Source organism: Panthera onca, chromosome A2 (assembly GCF_046562875.1).
Source record: "Panthera onca isolate mPanOnc1 chromosome A2, mPanOnc1 haplotype 2, whole genome shotgun sequence".
Lineage (NCBI taxonomy): Eukaryota > Metazoa > Chordata > Mammalia > Carnivora > Felidae > Panthera > Panthera onca.
The window spans coordinates 83,917,982-83,938,037 of record NC_138340.1 but is presented as its reverse complement, the minus strand read 5'-3'; positions in this window follow the sequence as shown (position 1 = coordinate 83,938,037).

Genomic DNA, 20,056 nt, shown 5'->3' with positions numbered 1-20,056 from the left:
TAACTAGGCATTATCAAGCCATTAGTAGATAACATGGGCTGGGTGATTATGTCTTTCTGGCCTTCTTTGCTTCTAGCCCAGTTCCAAACTGAAGCCCCATCTTTAAGTACAATTGTTTCTTCATTTTCATTGACCTGTTGTATTTCTCCTTGTTGACTGCACAAGACTTCAGTAAGTCCAACCAATGACATGACACAAAGAATTTGCACAGGCTCCTCTTCCAACTCCTTTCCAGGAAAGGGCTATGTCACACAGACCTCAAATGTAAGAAAATCCACATCCAGTACTTGAGGAGCTCCTGCTTGCATTTTACAACTTCAGCAAAATGAGCTCTTTTTAACAACAACAACAAAATTACCAAAGAGATCTATGAAACTCACTACTCTTTCTATGGAGGGAGGGCAAGTAAATTGCTTATAATTTAAATTAGGATTGTTTCAAAAGACAAATAATCCCCTGTGCAACAAAGGATTCGCTCTTGAAATAATCTCTTCAACAGCAGGAGTGATAGAAGCTTATAAATTTAAGAGGAGAGATTTTAGATGGTTGCTAAAGACTTCAGGTACTTTCCTAGAGAAAAAAAGAACAGGATAATAAATTGGAAGAGACTTTTTGAGCACAAGCTGTTCTTAACATAGTTCTAAAAGCAAAAGTATTCAAAAGGGATCCAGAGTTGGAAGTATGGGGAGAAGATAACAGATCTGCAACTAGCCTATAAATGACCACAGTATTAAATATCATTCTTCCAAGTATTCAAATATTGAGTCTATTCATTTGTTTTTCTACTTGATTTTCTTATAATATAATAACTCTGTTCCTTGATCTTCAGAACTCCAGATTCTAAAATAATTGTTTTTTTAATTGATTGAATTAATTCATTTCTTCACTGATAGCAGATTTCTAAAAGTGTTTTTCACACTTAGAATAAAGTAAGGTATAATGCTATTAAGTTTTATGAAATATGTGACTCTCCATATCTTACTGTTTTATAACAGTAGAAAACATACAGGAAATCTTATAAGAGAAAGTAACAGCCTTCCTTAAAAAAAAAAAAAAAAAAAAAAAAAACAGGATGGTGAAAACATTTTCCTCCATGCTATTCAATTAAAAACTGAAGTGTTCACAGGCATTTTCTTTTATTATTATGAGATGAATACATGTGACAATGAACACTTAGAAGCACAAATAAAGTAGAAGAGTAGAGAATGCTGTCTCAAGAGAATGTAGCTTTCCCATTTATGTATTAAGAATATAATTGTTAAGTTTCAAATCAAGGCTATGAGGCCACTAATTAAAATATTTTACAAAGTAAGTGTCAGGTGAGTTTTACCTTCATAGTAATTACATAAACAGCTAAAAATAAGTGTAAGAAAATAATGACATAACTGTGCTTTGTATAGAATTTTTTCAGGGAGCAAAAAGGTGGGAAAATAAAAAGATGTTCTTTTAATTAGGTCTCAAAAATCTTTTAAATTCTCACTGATATCAAAAGCCAAAAAGTGAATTTTAAAATGGTCTCACTCTAAGAATTGATAAGAAAGAAGTGAAGTATATTTGAAGTTGATATGATTATATATCTGAAAAATTCCAAAAAGTAGATGGAAAAAGTGAATTTTGTGAGGTAGCAAGTTATAGAATAGATAAAAATCAGCAGTCTTCTTATATTAAAATAGATAACATTGTGTGTGTGTATAGATAGGATAGATAGATAGATAGATAGATACACATATGGGTGTATATGGGTGTATATGTATAATATTATGTATGCATATGTATGTTTATAAAGACTATATATATTTTATATAAAGAGGCTCAATCTTGCCTATAATTTAAAAAATGCAATATCACCTAAAGATAAATAAGAATTAAAGTTTGGGAACAATATCACTGAGAGTCTCTGAGGAAAAGGCATATTGCAAGAAGGGAACTAAAATACATTTTAACATTTTACAGTTATCAAAAAAAACAGTAAAATTACGTAAGCATTTACCCTTTGATAAAGCAATCTCACTTTGGAAGATCCATTCCAAAAGCACACTGAGAGAAATTTATAAAAATTATATGCCAATGCTATTCATTGTAACAAGGCACTTTTAGGTGACAACAGGTATAAGTCAACTACTGTCACAATAATTTTGTGTAACAAATCACAAATTTCCATGGCTTACAAAAGCACACATTTATTTCTTGTTCATGCTTTTGCTAGCCAGCTGGGATTTTTCAGAGACATATCTGGTCTTAGCTCCATATCATAGATGAGTACACATCCACTGCCCAGGCTGTTGTTTACCTGGAACCAGTGGGGTACGTGGGGCAGATGTAAAAGAGAGCAAGTGCAAACACATCAACTTTTCTCATGCCTTAGCATCAGGTTCACCAGTATTCTCTTTACAAGGCAAATCACCTAGTCAAAGCTAAAATCAGGGTTTGGCCAGTATATATAACATACCATAAGGAAAGAATGAGTATTTAATATTACAATAGGAAAGTAAAGAATAAGGACTATAATTCATTCTATTACACAACCCAAATTTTCCTCAGTAGGGAACTTGTTGAACAAAGTATGGCACATCCAAAAACTAGGGAACTGTGAAGCTATAATGAAGAATAACATATAACCCTGAAAAAAAATCAAGAATACAATGTTATTTGAAAAGGACAAAAGTGAGAAAATGTGTATATTATACTTCCCATCTTTTTAAAATTTTTTTAATGTTTATTTATTTTTGAGAGAGAGAGAGAGAGCTCAAGAGGGGAAGGACCAGAGAGAGACACAGAATCTGAAGCAGGCTCCTGGCTCTGAGCTGTCAGCACAGAGCCTGATGTGGGGCTCGAACTGACAAACCATGAGATCATGACCTGAGCCGAAGTCTGGCACTTAACTGACTGAGCCACCCAGGCGCCCCTATATTTCCCATCTTAATTACCACGTTTTTGTGACAACTATGATGCAAAAAACTAAATATGTTACTCAAGTTACCTCAGGTACTAATTTTGATTTATAACATAAAACTATGTTCTCTCATGTTTAGTTTATAGCTCATTGTCTACAAACCATAAGAAGAAAAAAATAGTGATATAGGTAGGAAGGAGGGAGACCATGTTTCAGGAAATTTAGACCATAAATCTAGATTTATGGTTAAACTTTCTGGATAACTTAGACATAGTTTTGAGACCTCCCAAGACTGAGCACACTGTGTTAGGTATAATAAAGTTTGCTTTGGCTTGATTAAAAGACCTCATTAGCCATATCTCCCTATTTATGACCCTTATCCAAATTCCAGATAGCCTTGACTATGCTCTCCAACTTCTTTTTTTTTTTTTTAATTTTTTTAATGTTTATTTATTTTTGAGACAGAGAGAGACAGAGCATGAGCAGGGGAGGGTCAGAGAGAGAGGGAGACACAGAATCTGAAACAGGCTCCAGGCTCTGAGCTGTCAGCACAGAGCCCGACGTGGGCTCGAACTCACGGACCGTGAGATCATGACCTGAGCTGAAGTCGGCCGCTTAACCGACTGAGCCACCCAGGCGCCCCTCCAACTTCTTAATGACATTAGCTGTCAGCCACTGCCATTACTGACCTTCCATCCTTAAGCTTTCCTTTTTCCTTACTCAGAATAGCAATGTATAAAAAGGTAGCATAAAACCTCTACTAAATTCTTCAGCCCTATTCATCTTTCTGTTGATTTTCTAGTTTTCTCTTCTTTTTGAAGTAATTCTTGGATTCTCTGTGTTCTTTTCTTTCTACATCCTCACCAAAGACACTTGCTTGGCTCTTCAACAGTCCCAGTAGATTAGCAGCACAAACTATACTCCTTAGAGAAAGTAGAAAGAATTAGAGATTATACTTGCTACAAGTTTCCTAGATCAGGGTTTTCTGTAAGTAGTTGTACAGCAAAATTGTCAGGGAAACTTTTGGGAAGTTCTAATTCTGGTCTTCAGTTCCAAAGTTGAAATTCATTATAAAAAAAAATAACATTTGGTCTTATAGAGTTGATAACCACTGTAGTAAATAAAAAGAATAGTTGAGTGTTTGACTAATAGGTTTTTGAACAGTTTAGAATTGCAGGATAGGGAAAATTCTGTTTAAAGAACAAAAAATGAACTTGGTGAAATTAAAACAAAGAGAATTGATAATAATTTTTTAATATCTCCAAAGAAGTATGTTCAATACAATACTAATTAAATAATCAAGTGTTTAATAAGCTGCTCTGTTCTCATTTGTATCACTGAAATCATTTTGTGACAGTTCTGGCTCATTTTCTGTTGTCTTATCCTGTGATTCCTGGGGACAGGATAAGAACAAAGCTATCTCTTCAGTAACCTTTTAAAAAAATCTCTTCGTTGAGGGGTGCCTGGGTGGCTCAGTTGGTTGCATGTCCAACTCTTGATTTTGACTCAGGTCATGATTCCAAGGTCATGGGATCAGGCCCTGTGTCTGGCTCCACACTGGGTATGGAGCCTACTTAAGATTTTCTCTCTCGCTTTGCCCCTCCCTCCTCAGTCTGTGCACATGCATGCATGCTCTCTCTTTTTCTCTCTCTCTCTCCAAAAAACTCTTTATCGAACTTGTCTGATAGACCTAATTTTCTAACCCATTGCTTTCCCATAAACCCTGAAAGTCCAAAATTCAAGCCAGTAGGAGCAGAATGTTTGAAATTCAGATTAGTACTTTATTTCATTTATTTCTTTGTAAAATATCCTTCCATCTTTACTAGTATCATAATTCACACAAGCTTTTATATATATTACAACGTTGTCTCTTCATGTCTTCTTGTCTATAAAAATGTTTCAGCAATATGCTATGCTCTGCAACCGATGTCAAACACAGTTATGCCAGCTAGCTTAATTTATTAAATACTACTCAAAAAAGGGGGGAAAAGTTAAATAAATTCCACTTCTACCTACATGCAATTGAAAGTTTTGTGAAGTGTTAAAAGAATGCCATTTACTTTCATTTCTTGATGATAGTCAAGTGCTTTATATAAAATAACAATAAAAAAAAATCTGCTGTCAGTATCCACTGCCTAGCCCAGGTTGACACCTTTTCTCTCTATAGTTACTCAATTTCCTCCAAGAAAAACAGGTTGATTTTTATTATGTTTTGAGCTTGGGCGGGGGGGGGGCGGGGAATGTGGGGGGGTTGCCACTAACACTCAGTAAATAGATTTAGTATCTATGGCTTTTAGATCAACCAACTGCCAAATTTATTTTATCTTTTCTTTTCCTCAGCAGATCTCTGTCTTCCTATCTCAAGATCCTTAATTTAAATCACATACACAACAATCCTTCTATTGCGTAAACTAACATATTCACAGTTGTCAAGGATTAAGATGTGGACGCTTTTGGGTGGCCATTAACCTAGCTGCCACAAATCAAAACAAAAGGAAACATGACTCCTCCTCCATGAAGCCTCTCTGGATTCCTCAGGCACACTAAGGTATCTTCTTTATAGGCTCATAGAGTATATTTTGCATATATCTATTGTTGGTACTTGTATGATTAGCCAGCTTGTCTCCCTGTAAGTGACCTAAGGAGAATGGTTGTGCCACATGTCCAGCTCTGTGTCCATGATACTTGCCACTGAGTAGATCATTTAAAAAAAAATTAGCTGAGTGGCAAAGTACCAATCACAACTGACACTAAAAGTATTCTTAAACTGAGATCTTTTCATTGTTTCCTGATAGAAATTTATTTATATATACTTGGTTTCTAGGGCTTGTGGGTGGTATCATGGTAAAAAGAGATCAATGAATTGGTCTACTCCAAAATTAGTCATTTTTATGACTGACAAATGTTAACAATAAGTTATGTGTTCCCACTCCTTAGCCGAGGATTTATTCCCATCTGATTTTTCCCTGTAGTCACCAAAAATTTCAAGGTATTTATAGTAAAAGCCATCAGATGAAATAACTTTTCATCTTTAGGAAATAGAGACTAGTCTACAAACTATTATGTATTACAAGAATTCTGAGACCTATCCTCCTGAAAAAGAATATGACTTTTCTTATAAAGATATTTATTTATAAATACTGCATTTAAAAAAAAAAGAATTTGGTCATGACATTAAGCAAGAATCTTACCTTATGAAAATTAAATTTCAAAATGTGCTCTTAAGGTTTTTTTTCCCCATTGCAGAAAAAATTCTCATTTGTATATTATTAGAAACAAGGTAAAATAAACATAATATCCTTACAGATCACTCTAGGTAAGGCTGATTTTGTTCAGAGAGGTTAACAATATTGATACTATAATGATCTTACTATTTATTAATAAATATCTGTATGACATATAGTTTGCTGTGACAAAATGACAGTTTTTCAATAAAATATTTATTAGGTCTGTAGCATGTTGCACAGACTGCAGAATAATTGAAAGGAATGGCATGCATTTGATCAATACCATGAAAAACAGAGGAGTCTGAATAATTTACCTCTAACAGAAAATGATTTTCTGTGCATGTAACTCATCAGCAGCATCAGTGGGAAATAACAGGCATTAACGGCAAGAGAGCTAGGTACCTACTATCATATTTCAGTAATTGGATTAGATTCTGCAGTTTAGGTTTGTCTCACCATTTTACTTCTTTGTCAGGCTCATAAGAACAGCCATAAAATAAAAAGGAGTAGCATTCTCATTAGATGTTTCTGGTAGCAAACAACAGAGTACATCACAACGTAAGACAAATGGGGACTTTTTGAACTCAGCCACTCCTCGTCAGTTGGTGCAAGCCATCTATAGAACTGCCTAGTAGGCTAACAAAAAAGCATTATACTTGTATAAATGTAAATGTATAACAAAGTCAATAAATGCTAGTAATTATAACTGAAGAGAAACTGCAACATTGTTATTTCAATTATAATGGAATAAATTTGATAATCATTAATTTTTGAGAGACAAAAACATTGGCAAAGCTCATCTTATTTTGGAAATCTTGCCATTTGTAATGACATGGATTACATTATACTCCCCCTTAGAGTATAATGCTAAGTGAAATAAGTCAGTCAGAGAAATACAAATACCATATGATTTCACTCATATGTGGAATTTAAGAAACAAAACAAATGAACAAAGGAAACAAAAAGAGACAGACACAGAGAGAGAGAGAGAGAGACAAACCAAGAAACTGACTCTTTTTTTTAATGTTTTATTTATTTCATATATATATATATATATATATAGAGAGAGAGAGAGAGAGAGAGAGAGAGAGAGCGAGCGCAAGTGGGGGAAGGGCAGAGAGAGAGGGAAACACAAAATCAGAAGCAGGCTCCAGACTTTGAGCTGTCAGCACAGAGCCCCTTGCAGGGCTTGAACTCATGAACCATGAGATCATGACCTGAGTCAAAGTCAAAGGCTTAACCAACTGAGCCACCCAGGGGCCCCAACAGACTCTTAACTATAGAAAACAAACTGATAGTTACCAGAGGGGAGGTGGGTAGGGGGATGGACAAAAGAGGTGATGGGAGTTAAGGAGCACACTTGTTGTGATGAGCACTGGGTGATGTATGAAGTTGTTGAATCACTATATTGTACACTTGAAACTAATATAACACTGTATGTTAACTATAATGGAATTAAAATAAAACCTTAATAAATTAAAAAAAAACCTGTTTTTGTATAAGTATGTAGGGAAGGAAAGTCTTTCCCTCTGCCCTCCTAGGTTCTATAGCTACGTCTTTGAAATAAACTAACAACAGGCAGATTGACAGGAGAAAAGACACACAAATGTACTAATATTTAATATTCATACACAGAGGAATCACAGGAAAAAATAAAGTGAATACCCAAAAAAGTAGGAAGATATGAAAGCTTATATGTTGTCCTAATAGGGGAGGGGGAGGGGAGAGGCAGGTCACTTAAGGGAGAGTAAATGATCTTTAGGAAAGATGAATGGGCCCTTAGAGAATAGATGGTAGGTATGATTGTCACAAAGTTTGTCTGGCTGTGATGTCAACTTGGAGTCTCTTCTACTGTGATAAGAATCAATCTACCCTGATTAATGAAACTCCTGGGAAGAGGATTTATGACAATTTAGTTTCTTTTGGAGGGTCTGTCTTTAGGCAGATGACGAGAATTAAAAGAAAATCTCCCTGCATTTTCTGTTTTTCAAGTGCCTTCAGCTCAAAATAATCAAAATATATCAAAGCCAGATATTTTGAGGTGGCATATCCTGAACTTCATTTGTTAATACTTTATTAAGTTATCCCCAAATTCAGAGTACTAATAAATCAAGAAGAAACTTAGGCTATGAAGTTTAGAATTAGAAGTATGATTCTAATATGAACAGAATAATAAATGTTTTTGAAATTTCTGAATTTGGAAGTTAAATTCTTTAGGAACTCTACTGATGGCTTTGAAGGAGATAAAAATTTCTTCTATTACCTTTATATCCTACGTAAATCTAACTGAGAGGTTTTCATTTTCCTTTATCTCTTCTCATGTTATTTTAAAAGTGTTTGCTTTTTAATGCCAATATCTTCAAGATAAGATTCATATGTTCTCACAGGAGTGAAATAAAAGAAATGAAGACACATTTTGCAAAATTGGTAATGTGGTTATTTTTGGACTGGCATTAGATAGCACAACAGAGTCATTGTTATGTTCTAAGTTCTGCTTTTTCAGTGATATGACTCACCTGAGATGCTTTTCCATCATTCCTATTATTTTCTCTAAGGACAGTCCACCTAAATCACAAAGGGCATGTTATTAATGTGCTTTGGCAAGGACACTTGACAGAGAAAACAGCAACCCTCACAAAATGTACCACTGTACTCACATTAAGTTAACCTGAAAAGTGTCAGACTTTTTCAGATGAGTTGTCTTCTGTTAATGGTACTAAAAGAACAGACAATTATCATTTTAGAGAAATCCAGCAAAGTAGGCTTTCTTCTCTCTTCAAATAAGATGGAAAGAGAAATTTAACATGAATGTGGATCTCTAAAGATCATAATATTTAATGTGTGTGTGAATTTAAGTCCATTGTGTATATAATTATTTGGCAAAAAGTAACTTCCCTTTAGTTTGTAGTGAATTTGTAATTAATGTTCATGATACACAGGACTTCAGACTTCATAAACTGTGTCCACAGACATTATTTTAATTAAATCTTACAAACTTCCTGGGAAATAGTTATTACAATTTCATTTTTGGAATAGAAAATGTGATGCTCAAAGATCTCATGGCACCTAGCCAAAAGATGAATCTTCTAACTCCACTTCCTTTGTTCTTTTCATTAAACGTCAGCAAGTCTTAATTGTCCTGAGCATATGACATAATGCGTTAAATACAGAAGCCTTGGGATTTCCATTAAGATGTTTATCACTTTTTATTAATAAATATTTGCTGAACAAAGGAATATTCTTTAATTTGAAACAGATATCAAATTGTGAAAATAAGAAAATTTAAAAGACTGCCATTAAATATTCTAAATGCAATAGAAAGAAAAATCTTTTATTAGAAACAATATTCCCAATTGCAAATATAAACAATTTAGCATAATTTAAAGACAAATATAGTCTTGGGTTCCTAAACTAAAAAAGAAAATTAAGGTAGACATTAATGGTTTAGCTACACAAAAGACATTCACAACCAAATTTTCCCCTATTCTTCTTCTAATACACAGGTTAGAAATGTATAATACTCAGTTTGCTTGGCTACCTTAAAACTGACATAAAATAAGAACCAGGTTTGCCCATGAAACAGAAGAAGTTACTAAGTAGGGGTTTCAGAAAAACATGTTTAAAAGAATAGAGTCTTTTGCTTTTGTTTCTTCCACCCGGAATGAAGATACTGTGTCTAAAAGAATGGGATCATCTTAAGGCCATTGACAAAAGACACATACACAGATGACCAAACAGGAAAAGGGAAGTCTCTGTCTTTGAATAGCTACTCAAGGCTCCTTATTCAGTGGGATATAAAAATCTAATTGTTGCTAAACAGATGTTTATTTGCAGCCAAACAGAATTTTAACAAATGCAAAATTTGTGCTCTAAATTGGGATGCTGAAAACACCAAAACAAAAATACTGACTTTGGAAGTAGGACCCTGAGAGGCAAAATCATATCAATTTCTGGATTGAAGAGTATTGATTCTTGTGATATGAAGAAAAATCATTCTTTTTAACTATATAACCTGCTATAGACCACATGCTGATTCTGGTTCTAACTTTAAGAGAAATAATAAGGAAAAATTCAAGATGTGGGCTTGTGCAAATTTCAGCAAATTTCCACCAAAAAAAAAAAAAAAGGTGGGCTTTCTACATTTGGTTTACCAAATTTGTAAGTCAAAGAGAGATGCTCTTGTAGTTGCAATCCATATTGGCTGATATTCTCATAATTTGGAGGCTTGTAAATGGTAAACTTAGGTTCAGGATGGAAAAATCAGAAAACCAGACAATTATGTATAGTTGAAGAGGTTAAAAGCTGCAGGTAGTAATTATCAGCCTTGCAGGAAACAGGATTCAACCTCTGATATTTCTCTACCCTGTTGTAATGCTTTGCCAACTCAAAGGTTTGGAAGTGGCTGGCAAAAATGGAACTTAGAATTTTACCATGCTAAAGTCTCCATTTTTAAAAATCACATGTACGAAATCTCATCAAGCTAAGAGCTAAGAAGATGGGTGTAGCAGAAAGGCAAACACCTAAGAATCAAAACCTGTGAAGTTTAAGGATTCCATATAAGTAAGATCTGTGATTGCTTTCTCATAGATATGACAAAACACAAATTGAGCACTTGATAACTTTAAAGTTAACTGAATTGCTAGATAATACCCAGATATAGGCCTCAAGAGTTGGTGAATATTCAAAGCTAAGACAAATTCTAGGGCCCTAAGACCAAAAGATGCAACTAAGACCAAAAGATGACTTGAGAAAACTCTGCAGCCTCTAGTGAGGGCATCACCCACCATGTCTGCCTCAACATCAGCAAGTTGGCTTAGAGATAAAGAAAGTGTTCCCAAGAACAGAACCAAAGATTCACTGAGGAATTTTCTCCATAACCAGAGCAGAGCTGTCTTTATTCCTAAATAACATGGTTGGGTAATGACAATGGGTTAGGTGCCGTTTTCATTCTCCCCTTTTCCAAAAGGGATTTTTATTGTAGATATCCCATGGTTCTCTATAACTGTATTTTGGATGTATGAAAGCCAATAACTGGTCTTTTAAACTTATATGCTATCAAGTCATATCCATATCTGATAGAAAAACTGCATATCATTCAGATATCCTAAACTTGAAGCTAGATATAATAATTGAATCATACTTTTAGATTGTGCCTGTCAGGCAGGAATGAGTACACTACACTATGAAATAAGAAACAAGGTGTGTAGAGATTTTGGGTGGCTAAAACATTGTGTCACACATGAAGGGTTAGTTTCCAAAAAAGGATTTTATAATCCACTTTTGTTTTGTTTTTCCCTACTACAGCAGCTAGAAAGTAAAAAAAAATGTCTACTTTCCTATCTTGAGGAAAAGAGTGGTCATGAGGTCCTATTCTACACAATGAGATGTTTATTGGAGCAAACGAGGTGCTTATTGGAGAGATGTTTTTTAAGGGACAGATCTTAATGGCTTCCTGCAGGCTTGTCTTCTTTCTTTTGTTTCCTACTTAGACCATGCATTTTATAAGTGCAGTAGCAATTTTCTGACCACAAGAAAGAAAAAGCCATAAGATAAACTTTGGGGTTTTTAAATATTTATTTCATTTTTGAGAGAGAGAGAGACAGAGTGTGAGCTGCGGAGGGGCAGAGAGAGAGGGAGACACAGAATCTGAAGCAGGTTCCAGGCTCTGAGCTGTCAGCACAGAGCCTGAGGTAGGCTTCTAATTCACAAGCCATGAGATCATGACCCGAGCCGAAGTCAGATGCTCAACCAACTGAGCCACCCAGGAGCCCCAAGATAAATTTTGATGGAATAGCAATATTAAAGGATCCATGTCTATGATACTATGCCTGAAAAATGCCACCAGTCCAAGATTTCTTTTGTTAAGAATTCTTATAGAAGTAAACAGCATAAACATATTGATCAACGGTTATTTAACAGCAAAACTTCCCAAAATTCAGAGCCTGATTGCTCTTGTATCTGTGGGTCTGTTACTATAGGATAAGCTCAGCTGGGGGGCTTGTCAAGGGTGACTCTGCTCCACATGGCTTTCATCCTTTTTATGAGACTAGAAAAATAGCCCAAGAAAAAATTCTTACATTGGTAACAGAAGCATAAGAAAACAAATGGAAATCCAAAAAGCCTCTTCAGGCTTTTTAGAACTGGCATGCTTCATCTATTGGTCAAAGCAAGTCACATGCCTGAAGGTAGGAAAAGTCAAAAGGTAGGAAACAGGTCAAAGGTAGGAAAGGTAGTAAATAATCAAAAGGTAGGAAACAAACTCTGCCTCATGTAGGGTAAAGAACTGCAAAGTCATAAGACAAAGGACATTGGATCCAGGAATGGGTGAATATTTCAGGGAAATAATGCAATCCACCAAAGCTGATGTCACACATATTTTCTGTTAGTTGCACACAAATACAAATTTAAACAAATCACCTATACAATTTATTTAAACTAACAATGTAAAGCAACCAGAAGAATACCAGAAACAAGACACAATAAATAGCTATTATTACCTGATTGCATCTCCAAAATAATCTAAATTGATGTCAACAAAGGTAATACCCTAAAATTTTAAAGCACAACAATTATAACATGAGTGACTTTATACTTTTGCAAATTTTATTTAGTGATGACATGATTTAATGTATTTGAATTTTAGCAAAGACGCTACTATAAAACTAAAATAAGACTGGAGAACAAAAACATTCCTGATGATTTAGCATTCTTTTGTTATCTGCCTATTTAAATAATAGCCATAATAAATAATTCCAAATATTTTCATTCATGGGAAATAATTTTGCATTGACAACTAAGCTTACTAATATATAAGCAATACATTCCTATTTGAAGTTGAATGTTTTTTGACTACGTTTCAAGCTTTCATTAAAAACAAATTAATTTTAAGGTAAGATAATATAAATAAATAAGGTGGGATTTTAATGTATTTAAGAAGTATGCATCAAAAACATTAAAAATTTAACTTAGTAAGCCTTTTTTCAGTACTTGCTAGTTGAAATTTCAAAAACTCCAAGTAATGATTGTATACATTTAATACTAAGCACACATTTACTGCATAAAGGAACAGATGATAAGAACAGCAGCCATCCAGAAAATAGAATAGTTGCACATGAACTGTCTGACTCTTAGACAATCATTACCCTATTGAGTGAATCCAGACTTTCTGAAAACATGATAAATAGTAGTTCATAGAGCAAAGACTCAGTCGAATTCTATTTCGTCAGAGAAAATCTGATCAGGTAACTATTTAACAGTTAGCTGTCCAGGCTCTTTCACTCAACTAAACTAGCTGGATTAGACTAGAGACAGAAGCTGTCTTAGTGTTAAAGAAATAATAGAAGGCCTCTTCATGCTTTGGGAATCCACTTAGACTGAACTCAGCTTTGTCATTACAACACATCCCCATAACTGTAGGAAAACACCCTTGTTAGACCTGAGCAAGAGAGACATCAGATTGGGGGCTGATTTTAGAGAGTCTTATGTTGTAAAGGGTCTTCTTCTTTCCTTTTCTCTTTATTTCTCTTCCTTTCCTCTCTTCTCTCCTAATAAGCATGTGTGCACACACACACAGACACACACACACACTTAAAATTTAATTAAAAAAAAATGGACCAGTTTATAATTGGAACCCAATGTGCAGCACTGGCAGGTCACAACTAGTAGCTCTAATATCTGCTCTCATGATAAATGGAGCAGGAAGGAAAAGAAAACATTTATCCACTTCTACTGTCCTATATCCCAGAAACAAAAATCAAATGTACCCAAATGCTATGAAGGTTTGTGGTTTAGTCTGCTGCTGACATTGGAGAATGACACTATCTTAGAGCTCTAGAGGAATTTTTTGGTGGGATACTTAGGTAAGTGAGAAAACAACTGAATTAACACACACTCCCTCTCTAATAGCATAAAACAATAGTTTTTGCATAATAATATAATTTCACAGTAGTGCCAAACACCCATTTTCTTTTTCTATTAAAGTCCAAAAGTTAATTGTGGAAGTACTCAAGAATAATCATGTTTGCAAAGTTACACATAGGAAGAGAAAAGGTATTTTGCAAAATTATACAACTCATATTACTCTTAAATTTATATATATGTAGATCTAAGATTAACACGAATGAAGTATATAACAGTTGTCCACATTACCAAATATGCCCATATATTACTCTGACAGTGTGGGGAAATAGGTTCTACTCACATAAATGGGTCAGAAAAAAGCTTAGGACATAAAGCCGTCATCATGGGGCAAAAAACACCCGAGTTTAGCTAGTGAGATATTGTAATGGGATCATGAGTACTTTCCATCTGATGCCAATATACTATTGTACTTTGATCACAAACTCCACTTGACCTCCAGACCCTTTTCTTCTTACATACACAAGTTAATGAGTACTGTCTGATTGTCTTCTCCATGTTCACATGTGTAAGATCTTCTTTTCTCCACATTCACCACGTGGATAATATCTTGTGAGCTCAATACAGAGATGAAACCCCTGTTTGGGGCTCTTGTCTCTTCAAGGACATTAACCTCTCTCCTATTCAATTCTTCATCTGCTGTCTTGTAGACTCATAGTCTGCAAAAGATGGTGACCCCAACGTGATCAGAATCTGACATGATCAGAATCTGACATGATCAGAAGTCGACATGATTAGAAGAAAAGCTGACCTGTTTACATTCAAGAGAGACCTAGGAAGATGGCGGCATAAGAGGACGCTGGGCACACCTCATCCTGCCGATTGCTTAGATTCCACCCACATCTGTCTAAATAACAGAGAAAACTGCCAGAAGACTAGCAGAACAGACTCTCCAGAGCCAAGCATAGACAAGAGTCCCACAGAAGATGGTACGAAGGGTGGAGAGGCAGTGGGTGCTACACAGATTGGTGGGAGGGAGCCAGGGTGGTGGAGGGGCAGTCTTCTCAGCAAAGCAGAGCCCCCCCAAGTCTGACTTGCAAAAGCGGAGAGGCCAGACTCCGTGAGTTCTGACAGCCAGCGGGACCTAACATCTGGAATGTTAAAAGTCAACAGCTCTGCACTTGGAGAGCCGGAAGGGTGAGAGGACACCGGGAGGGAGAGCTGTTGAGCCCCAGAAGACAGAGCTCAGCTCAGAGGGGGAACAAAGGTTCTGGCAAGCGCCATCTCCTTCGCCCATCTCCCAGCCAAAATCCCAAAGGGAACCAGTTCCCCTTACCGAACTTGCTTGCACTGCACAAACACCCAACACTGTGCTTCTATGGATCCATCCCTCCTACAGGTCTGCCTCCCTCCTGGTGCTACAGGGCCCCTCCTGCAGAGGACCACAGATGGCAAAGTGAGCTAAGCCTGCCCCTCCCAGTGCACCTTGCAGATCCACCCCAGCTAATATGCCAGATCCCATCAAAGCAGCACCACAACCCTGGCAGTGTGCAAGTAGTTCACACAGAGGCCACACCACTCCACAGTGAGTCCTGCCCCTGAGAGAGGGGAAGATAAGGTATGCACCAGTCTGATTGTGGCCCCAGTGGTGGGCTGGGGGCAGATATCAGGTCTGACTGCGGCCCCACCCACCAACACAAGTAACTCCAGACAGCACAAGGCAAGTGCCCTGCAGTTTGGAGCCACTGCAGGGACCACCCAAAATGACAAAACGGAAGAATTCTCCTCAAAAGAAACTCCAGGAAGTAGCTACAGCTAACGAATTGATCAAAAACGATTTAAGTAATATAACAGGACAAGAATTTAGAATAATGGTCATAAAATTAATCGCTGGGCTTGAAAAAAGCATAGAGGACAGCGGAGAATCTATTGGTACAGAGATCAAGGGACTAAGAAATAGTCATAAGGAGCTAAAAAATGCTATATATGAGGTGCAAAATAAAATGGAGGTGGCCATAGCACGGATTGAAGAGGCAGAGGAGAGAATAGGTGAATTAGAAGATAAAATTATGGAAAAAGAGGAAGCTGAGAAAAAGACAGATAAAAAAATTCAGGAGAATGAGGGGAGAATTAGAGAAACAAGTGACGCAATCAAATGGAACAATATCCATATCACAGGAATTCCAGAAGAAGAAAGACAGAAAAGGGCTGAAGGTTTACTTGAACAAATCATAGTTGAGAACTTCCCTGATATGGGGAAGAAAAAAGGCACTGAAATCCAAGAGGCACAGAGAACTCCCTTCAGACGTAACTTGAATCGATCTTCTGCACAACATATCATAGTAAAACTGGCAAAATACAAGGATAAAGAGAAAATTCTGGAAGCAGCTAGGGGTAAACATGCTCTAACTTATAAAGGAAGACCCATAAGACTAGTGGCAGACCTATCTACTGAAACTTGGCAGGCCAGAAAGGAATGGCAGGAAATCTTCAATATGAGGAACAGAAAAAAAATATGCAGCTGAGAATCCTTTATCCAGCAAGTCTGCCATTCAGAATAACAGGAGAGATAAAGGTCTTCCAAAACAAACAAAAACTGAAGGAATTCATTACCAGTAAACCAGCCTTACAAGAGATCTTAAGGGGGATTCTGTGAGTGAAATATTGCAAGGACCACAAAGTACCAGAGACATCACTACAAGCATGAAACCTACACACATCATAATGACTCTAAACCCATATCTTTCGATGATAACACTGAATGTAAATGGACTAAATGCTCCAACCAAAAGACATAGGGTATCAGAATGGATTAAAAAAAAACCCATCTATTTTATGTCTACAAGGGACTCATTTTAGACCTGAAGATACCTTCAGATTGAAAGTGAGGGGATGGAGAACCATCTATCATGCTACTGGAAGTCAAAAGAAAGCTGGAGTAGCCATACTTATAGCAGACAAACTAGACTTTAAAATAAAGGCTGTAACAAGAGATGAAGAAGGACATTATATAATAATCACAGGGTCTATCCATCAGGAAGAGCTAACAATTATAAATGTCTATGTGCTGAATACGGGAGCCCCCAAATATATAAAACAATTAATCACAGACATAAGCAACCTTATTGATAAGAATGTGGTAATTTCAGGGGACTTACAACAATGGATAGATCATCTAGACACAGGATCAATAAAGAAACAAGGGCCCTGAATGATACATTGGATCAGATGGACTTGACAGATATATCTAGAACTCTGTATCCCAAAGCAACAGAATATACTTTCTTCTCGAGTGCACATGGAACATTCTCAAAGATAGATCACATACTGGGTCACAAAACAGCCCTTCATAAGTATAAAAGAATTGAGATCATACCATGCCCACTTTCAGACCACAATGCTATTAAACTTGAAATCAACCACAGGAAGAAGTCTGGAAAACATCCAAAAGCATGGAGGTTAAAGAACACCCTACTAAAGAATGAGTGGGTCAACCAGGCAATTAGAGAAGAAATCAAAAAATATATGGAAACAAACGAAAATGAAAATACAACAATCCAAATGCTTTGTGATGCAGCAAAGGCAGTCCTGAGAGGAAAATATATTTCAATCCAGGCCTATCTCAAGAAACAAGAAAAATCCCAAATACAAAATCTAACAGCACACCTAAAGGAAATAGAAGCAGAACAGCAAAGACACCCCAAACCCAACATAAGAAGAGAAATAAAAAAGATCAGAGCAGAAATAAACAATATAGAATCCAAAAAAACTGTAGAGCAGATCAACGAAAACAAGAGTTGGTTTTTTGAAAAAAATAAACAAAATTGATAAACCTCTAGCCAAGCTTCTCAAAAAGAAAAGGGAGATGACCCAAATAGATAAAATCATGAATGAAAATGGAATTATTAAAACCAATCCCTCAGAGATACAAGCAATTATCAGGGAATACTATGAAAAATTATATGCCAACAAACTGGACAACCTGGAAGAAATGGACAAATTCCTAAATACCCACACACTTCCAAAACTCAAACAGGAAGAAATAGAAAACTTGAACAGACCCATAACCAGCGAAGAAATTGAATCAGTTATCAAAAATCTCCCAACAAATAAGAGTCCAGGACCAGAAGGCTTCCCAGGGGAGTTCTACCAGACATTTAAAGCAGAGATAATACCTATCCTTCTCAAGCTGTTCCCAAAAATAGAAAGGGAAGGAAAACTTCCAGACTCATTCTATGAAGTCAGCATTACTTTGATTCCTAAACCAGACAGAGACCCAGCAAAAAAAAGAGAACTACAGGCCAATATCCCTGATGAATATGGATGCAAAAATTCTCAATAAGATCAGCAAATCTAATTCAACAGCATATAAAAAGAATTATTCACCACGATCACGTGGGATTCATTCCTGGCTTCAGGGTTGGTTCAACTTTCACCAATCCATCAATGTGATACATCACATTAATAAAAGAAAAGATAAGAACCATATGATCCTGTCAATCGATGCAGAAAAAGCATTTGACAAAATTCAGCATTCTTTCTTAATAAAAACCCTAGAGAAAGTCAGGATAGAAGGAACATATTTAAACATCATAAAAGCCATTTATGAAAAACGTACAGCTAACATCATCCTCAATGGGCAAAAACTGAGAGCTTTTTCCCTGAGATCCGGAACACGACAGGGATGTCCACTCTCACTGCTGTTGTTTAACATAGTGTTGGAAGTTCTAGCATCAGCAATCAGACAACAAAAGGAAATCAAAGGCATCAAAATTGGCAAAGATGAAGTTAGGCTTTCACTTTTTGCAGATGACATGATATTATACATGGAAAGCCCGATAGACTCCACCAAAAGTCTGCTAGAACTGATCATGAATTCAGTAAAGTCTCAGGATGCAAAGTCAATGTACAGAAATCAGTTGCATTCTTATACACTAATAATGAAGCAACAGAAAGACAAATAAAGAAACTGATTCCATTCACAATTGCACCAAGAATAATAAAATACCTAGGAATAAACCTAACCAAAGGTGTAAAATACCTGAATGCTGAAAACTATAGAAAGCTTATGAAGGAAATTGAAGAACATATAAGAAATGGGAAAACATTCCGTGCTCATGGATTGGAAGAATAAATATTGTTAAAATGTCAATACTACCCAAAGCTATCTACACATTCAATGCAATCCCAATCAAAATTGCACCAGCATTCTTCTTGAAGCTAGAACAAGCAATCCTAAAATCTGTATGGAACCACAAAAGACCACGAATAGCCAAAGTCACTTTGAAGAAGAAGACCAAAGCAGGAGGCATCAGAATCCCAGACTTTACCATCTACTACAAAGTTGTAATCATCAAGACAGCATGGTATTGGCATAAAAACAGACACATAGACCAATGGAATAGAGTAGAAACCCCAGAATTGGACTGACAAAAGTATGTCCAACTAATCTTTGACAAAGCAGGAAAGAATATCCAACAGAAAAAGACAGTCTCTTTAACAAATGGTGTTGGGAGCACTGGACAGCAACATGCAGAAGGATGAAACTAGACCACTTTTTTACACCATTCACAAAAACAAACTCAAAATGGATAAAGGACCTGAATGTGAGACAGGAATCCATCAAAACCCTAGAGGAGAAAGCAGGAAAAAACCTCTCTGACCTCAGCCACAGCAATTTCTTACTTAACACATCCCCAAAAGCAAGGGAGTTAAAAGCAAAAATGAATTATTGGGGCCTCCTGAAGACAAAGAGTTTCTGCACTGCAAAGGAAACAATCAACAAAACTAAAAGGCAACCAACGGAATGGAAAAAGATATTTGCAAATGACATATTGGACAAAGGGCTAGTATCCAAAAACTATAAAGAGCTCACCAAACTCCACACCCGAAAAACAAATAATGCAGTGAAGAAATGGGCAGAAAACATGAATAGACACTTCTCTAAAGAAGACATCCAGATGGCCAACAGGCACATGAAAAGATGCTCAACATCACTCCTCATCAGGGAAATACAAATCAAACCCACACTCAGATACCACCTCATGCCAGTCAGAGTGGCTAAAATGAACAAATCAGG